The 7397-nt window shown below is 37.2% G+C and overlaps 1 pseudogene; it reads right to left on the reverse strand.

Moving 5' to 3' along the window:
* Nucleotides 1-6193: 6193 nt before the first annotated feature.
* On the reverse strand, nucleotides 6194-7114 carry LOC104996083 (annotated as a pseudogene).
* Between the last annotated feature and the right edge of the window lie 283 nt (nucleotides 7115-7397).

Genomic DNA, 7397 nt, shown 5'->3' on the forward strand with positions numbered 1-7397 from the left:
GACTATGTGGATCACAACAAACTGTAGAGGAAACTAAAGAAATGGAAGTACCAGACCACCTTACATATCTTCTGAAAAACCTGTATGTAAGGCAAGAAGCAACAGTTAAAACCAGACATGCAATAACAGACTGGTTTAAAATTGGGAAAGGAGTGTGTCAAGGCTGTATATTGTCAGCCTGTTTATTTAACTTTTAGGCAGAATACATCATAAGAAATGCTGAACTGGATGAATTACAAGCTGGAATAAAGATTGCTAGGAGAACTATAAAAAACCTCAGATATGCAGATGATACGTCTCTAATGGCAGAAAGTGAAGAGGAACTAAAGAGCATCTTGATTAGAGTGAAAGAAGATATGAAAAAGCTAGCTTAAAACTCAGTATTCAAAACACTAAGATAATGACATCAGTCCCATTGTTCATGCATTCTCATTCACTTCAGTCATGTCCTACTCTTTGTGACCCCATGGATTGTAGCATGCCAGGCTTCTCTGTCTATGGAGAGTCTCCTTGCAATAATACTGGAGTGGGTTGCCATGTCTGCCTCCAAGGGATCTTCCTGACCTCGGGTCGATACAAGGTTGATCGACCAGTATCCTTTATATCTTTTATGTCTCCTGCATTGGCAGGCAGGTACTTTACCACTAGTGCTGCATGGGAAGTCCCATCACTTTGTGGCAAATAGAAGGGGGAAAAGTGGAAGGAGTGACATTTTATTTTGGGGGGCTTCAAAATCACTGTAGATGGTGACTGCAGTCATGAAACTCAAAGAGACTTGCTCCTTGGAAGGAAAGCTATGACAAATCTAGATAGTATATTAAAAAAACAGAGTTATTACTTTTCTGACAGAGGTTGGTAAAGTTAAAGCTATGTTTTTTGGTTTGTTTGCTTGTTTTGTTTTTGTTTGTTTGTTTGTTTGTTTTTGTAGTAGTCATGTATGGATACAAAGAACTGGACCATAAAGAAGGCTGAGCACCAAAGAACTGATACTTTCAAACTGTGATGCTGGAGAAGACTCTTGAGAGTCTTTGGACTGCAAGGAGATCAAATCAATCAATCCTAGAGGAAACCAAACTAGAATATTCATTGAAAGGACTGTTGCTAAAGCAGAAGCTCCAATACTTTGGCTACCCATCTCCTACTCAACGGACATGAATTTGTGCAAATTCCAGGAGATAGTGAAGGACAGGCAAGTCTGGTGTGCTGCTGTCCATGGGGTCACAAAGAATCAAAAATGACTGAGTGACTGAACAAAAACAGCATAGTATCTATTACGTGACTGTACTTAAATTTATGTATTCTTCCTATTTTTGAGAAATGTCTAGAGTGCTTCTTGATGTGGCTATTACAAAATATATTCTTGCTCCTGTCTCTATGTGAATATATCCATGCATTTCTGTTTGTTAGAATTTTTGATAGAATTGCTGATTTACAGAATACATATATATTCTGCTTAAACTGATACTGTCAAAGAATTTCACAAACTGATTATATGAATTACATTCCCATTAGAACTATATAAGTAGTTTTGTTCCATGGTCTCACCAATATTAATATTACAAGGTGTTTTTAAAAATTTTTGTATACTAGGTTTGTGTGTAGGTACAAATATTTTACAGTTATTTTCCCTAATTACCATTGAATTTGAGGATATGTGACATGTTACTTGTCAAAGAATTGATACTTTTAAGCTGTGGTGTTGGAAGACTCTTGAGAGCCCCTTGGACTGAAAGGAAATCCAACCAGTCCATCATAATGGAAATCATTCATTCATATTCAATGGAAATATTCATTGGAAGGCCTGATGCTGAAACTCCAGTACTTTAGCCATCTGATGCGAAGAACTGACTCATTTGAAAAGACCTTGATACTGGGAAAGATTGAAGGCAGGAGGAGAAGGGGACGACAGAGGATGAGATGGTTGGATGGCATCACCAACTCAATGGACATGAGTTTGAGTAAACTCTGGGAGTTGGTGATGGACAGAGAAGCCTGGCATCCATGGGGTCACAAAGAGTCAGACACAACTGAGCAACTTAACTGGAATGAACTGACATGTTACTTGTTTTCCTGAATATATCTTTGTTGAGAACCTGTTCATTATTTGCTTTTTTTTTTTTTTTTCATTCTCTTGCATGAATTAATTGGGAAATATTCTGACATTCTGTAATGAAATAGACTTAAATCACATTAATATTTCCAGCTCTGCCACTTAATGCCTGTAATCTGTGGCAGTCATTTAATGGCTCTTTGTTTCAGGTTCTCCCAAGTACAAATCTGAGACAATAACATCACATGTCTCAGTTGTTCCAATGGCCATTGACATAACATCTGTAAATATCTGGGGGAAAAGATCTGTAAAATTTGTGCTGATTATTGTTTGGCATATAAGCAACACTATGCATGGATTGTTTATTAATCTACCTTTTAAAGTTTTTGCAAACTATACTCTATATTTGGTCTTTCACAAGTATCGCTTGTTATTCTAACACCCACACTAAGCTTAATAAACTCTGAAGTCATCCAATGTTTTTTCCTGTTTTAAAAATGCAGAAAAAAAAAACCTTTTTGCTACCATCTCTTCCTCTCTCTTTATAATTTATTATTATTTTCAGTAAGTTAGTTCTGTCTTTTGAACTACCCAAATTTATATTGTTGTTCCATATGGTCTGTATTTATCCATATTTAGTCATAAGTTTGTTCTAATTTATGGATTTTGATTTCCTTGTGTCAAATGTTAATTTTTCAGTCATATCTGACTCTTTGTGACCCTGTGGACTATAGCTTGCCAGACTCTTCTGTCTATGGAATTCTCCAGGCAAGGATACTGGAGTGGGTTGCCATTTCCTTCTCCAGGGGATCTTTACAACCCAGGGATTGAACGTGGGTCTCTTGCATTTGAAGCAGATTCTTTGCCTTCTGAGCCACCAGGGAAGCCCTTGTTTACCCTGTATTCAGTCCTAATTGAAAAATTTCTTCACAAGTTCTAGTTGTCCACTTTGATCTTAATAGTCCCATGGCTTAAATGTTAACCTTTATTTATTTCAAACATTAAATGCATTTTAATAACTTTAAAATATTAAACATTTTTTACTTTTAAAATATTTTAATATTGTATTTAGTATTTTTATTTAAATATTAAATATTTAAATCCAATATCTGAAGTTGAGTATCCTTCTTTTTTTTTTCTTCTTCTATTTTTCTGTAAATTTACATGAACAAGGACTTTATCTATGGAAGTTCTTTCTTGTTTGAGTGGTTGATAATTCATTTATCTGGCCAATATTTATGTTTTTTCAGTCCCACAAGTCTTATTCTAAACTAGGAACACCTTAAATTCATTTCAAATGAATTTGACAGTTCGTGGAAGCACTGTAAATCTAAACCCAAAATGAATAAATGAATTGACTTTTTTTTTAAAGGTTATTTTTAGTTTGTCCGTTAGTCAAAGCCTAAGTAAATAACTTTGATTTTGTTGTTGCTGTTGTTATTGTTGACTCTATATCTCTGTAGAGGTTATAGACTTACAACAATCTTAATTTCATGAGAGATGTCTATTCTAGATCCTTGCTTTGTGTGAGCCTTATAACCAGCCTCTCATATTCCATCAGATGATTATAATTAAAGTCTAGGTTACCTTAAGGTGAACTGTTGGCCTCAACATATATAAAACACAAGTCTACACGACTGGAAGTGGTGGTGCTGAATTTGACTATCTCTCATCACTATGAGATTTGAATTGCAGTATCTTTGCCTCTAAACAGGTAAAATGATTTCAGTCCCATGGGGTTTCCATTGAAAATGAATAGTTTTTACTCTTAATATTCTGTGAAATAAAGTGAGATAAGGTAAAGGACTGTGTGTTTTGCAAAATGTTATTCAAATGTGAAGTATTATTATATGATATAATATATAATAAATTATGTTATTATATTATTATAACTGTGTTTTCTGCAATATGGGTTGATATAATAGTTTTAGACATGTGTATTATCAAGAGAGCTGAGCACCAAATAACTGATGCTTTTGAACTGTGGTGTTGGAGAAGACTCTTGAGAGTCCCTTAGACTGCAAGGAGATCCAACCAGTCCATCCTAAAGGAAATCAGTCCTGAAAAGTCATTGGAAGGACTGATGCTGAAGCTGAAACTCCAATACTTTGGCCACCTGATGCAAAGAACTGATTCATTTGAAAAGACCCTGATGCTGGGAAAAATTGAAGATGGGAGTAGAAGAGGCAACAGAGGATGGGATGGTTGGAGATCATTACCAACTTGATGGACATGAGTTTGAGTAAGCTCTGCAAGTTGGTGATGGACAGGGAAGCCTGGCGTGCTGCAGTCCATGGGGTCCCAAAGAGTCAGACATGACTGAGAGACTGAACTGAACTGATTGTCAAGTCATGTTTTATCTCTTTGTGTGTGTGTGTGTTAGTTGCTCAGCCATGTCCGACTTCTTTGCCATCCCATGGACTGTAGCTCACCAGGGTCCTCTGTCCGTGAAATTCTCCAGGCAAAAGGAGCAGGTGCCCGGACTGTCCGCCATCAATAAGAAATGAACCGGTAGACATTTACGGAGTTTACTGTGTGCCGCGAGTGTATTCTTCGGTTCTCTCTCTCTTTTTTTTTTAAATTTTGTTTTATTTTTAAACTTTGCAATATTGTGTTGGTTTTGCCAAATATCGAAATGAAGCCGCCACCGGTGTGCCTGTGTTCCCCACCCTGGGCCCTCCTCCCACCTCCCTCCCTATGCCCTCCCTCTGGGTCGTCCCAGTGCACCAGCCCCAGGCATCCAGGCATTGAACTTGGACTGGCAACTCATTTCATATATGATAAAAAGCTATCCAAATACTTTTTCTCTGTGACTTTTTGTTTCATTTTTACTAAGGTGAAAAATAAATCAGAAAAAAAAAATATTGGAGTGTATTGCCATTTTCTTATCCAGAGTTCCTGTAGGAGAAATTAGAACTGGACGCCTGAAATCCAAGGGAGCTATGCATATCTACGTATATTTATTTACATAAACTTTTAGGTAACACACAATCAATTAATCTTGTTCCCCTCCCCCTTTCAAAAAAAAAAAAAAAAGTCCTAAGGAGGGGAAAAAAAAAAAGGCCAGAGATAAATCACGGGAGAAAATTGTGATTTGCTGAGGACCATGTCTTTTGTGCTTCAGGCTAAAGAGAGTGTTAATGGAAGCAAGGTATAGAACTGAGCTGATGGGTAAGTGTAAATGAGTGAAACATACTGTTGACTGAATGAGATCGTGGAGACTCAGAAAAGGTCACAGCAAGATAAACTGCCATGGCTTGTTGATTATTTTGAATTGAATTTACTTGAGAAACACCTATCGAAAAATAATTTAAAATGCGTTCTAGCCCTAAACTTTCCCTCAAAGGTGGAAAATAAATCTCACCTGTGAGGGCAGCCTCCAAATACCAGAAAGATATAAATCATCCTTATCACCAGAGTTTGAGAATTCAAGTTAAAAAAAACTGTAAACCAACTGTGACTTTCATTAGATCACAAACCCAAGCATGAGTCCCTTTGTTTTGTAAAATCTTCACAAATAATTGTCTTTGTCTGGAACTGATAAATAATTTGCTTTTATCACTTTATATGTCTCTTTCTATGAGACCTCTGCACACATGATTTTTTTTTTTTAATAAACTTAATCATAGACCAGTCAAAAGAACTCAAGCAAGGTAAAGAGGGCATTTTCCCCTTTTTGAAAGTTCAAGTGTTCATTTCCAGTGGTAAGGAAGGCATGCTTATTTAGTAAAGTTGAGCAGAAATAATTTTTGAAAGTTATCACCTACATTTTATAGTAAATTACCCCATTAAGAGACAGTCTAAAACAATGACCAATTCCTTCCAAAAAGAAAATACTATTCTAGCATTAATATTTTTATTCTCCAAGATATAAATGAGCTTTTTCACTGAATTTGATTCCTCAGTGTATAAGTTCTTACTTTTAGGTCTGGGCAAGCAAAGCTTTCTTGGAGAAATCAAAATTCCTGTCTATTGACATGGATACTCAAATATATTTTAGCAAGATTTTCTCCATGGAAATTTCCCCCATCTCTTCAAGAAGTGGATATATATTTGGACAAATTATGGAACTAAGCAATAGGAGGAAGTCATTGTCTATAGAAGATAAAAAAGTCTTAAGAACATTAGCATTGAATTCATGTATTAATAGAAAGCAGTTTTTCTGCTGAACAATTCTTTAATCAAAGCTTCTTTCACATCCTTGTTCCTCAGACTGTATATCATGGGGTTCAACATGAGGATCACTGTGGTGTAAAACACAGCCACCATTTTCCCCTACTGCATGGACTTTTCTGAAGGGGGTCTAAGATACATGAAAAAAAGAGCTGTGTAGGAGACAGTGACAGCTGTCAGATGGGAGCCACAGGTAGAGAAAACTTTGCACCTGCCTTCTGTGGAATGAATCCTCAATGTGGCAGGAGAAATGTAGATGTAAGAAATGGGGATGATGAAGAGAGAACAAGTGAAGTTAAACCCAGCCACTACAAACATGGACAACTGTTTATTATAGGTGTCAGAACACGCCAGCTTAATCAGCGGTGGGTCAGCACACTAGAAGTGATTAATTTCATTGTGACCAGAGGAAGCTAGGTTGTAGGTTCACATAGTTTCCATTAGCCAGTGAGCACTCCATATACATAAGGCACTGTGATGAGGGATGTGCACACACTTAGACATTCTGCTGCTATAAAGCAGGGGGTTGCAAATGGCCATGTACCAATCAAAGGCCATGACAGCCAGGATGTGGATCCTTACATGGACCAAGGCAATAACACTGAACCGTGCAAGCTGTATAAGCAATCTCTCTGATAAGAAAATTCTCAACATCATTGGAGTCGCAATGGTAGAGAAACACAGATCCACAAAGGATAAGTGGCTCAGGAAAAAGTACATGGTGGTGTGGAGGCAGGCATTGACCCTGATGAGGACAATCTTGTCAAGATTTCCTGTCACTATGACCATAAAAATGGTGAAAAACAGCATAAATTAGAGAATCTGCAATTCCTGAGTACTAGTTAGTCGAAGAAGAATGAACTCAGTCACTGAGGTGAAGTTTCTTCTCATAATTTCCTCCATGAGATATTGACTTTTACATTTATATTAGATTACAATAAAGTGGAAAAATTGAAATTGAGTTCAGTTCAGTCACTCAGTCATGTCCGACTCTTTGTGACCCCATGAATTGCAGCACACTAGGCCTCCCTGTTCATCACTAACTCCTGGAGTTTACTCATACTCATGTCCATCACGTCGGTGATGCTATCCAGCCATCTCATCCTCTGTCGTCCCCTTCTCCTCCTGTCCCCAATCCCTCCCAGTATCTGAGTCTTTTCCAATGAGTCAACTC

Source organism: Bison bison, unplaced genomic scaffold, assembly GCF_000754665.1.
Source record: "Bison bison bison isolate TAMUID 2011002044 unplaced genomic scaffold, Bison_UMD1.0 scf7180017851193, whole genome shotgun sequence".
NCBI lineage: Eukaryota > Metazoa > Chordata > Mammalia > Artiodactyla > Bovidae > Bison > Bison bison.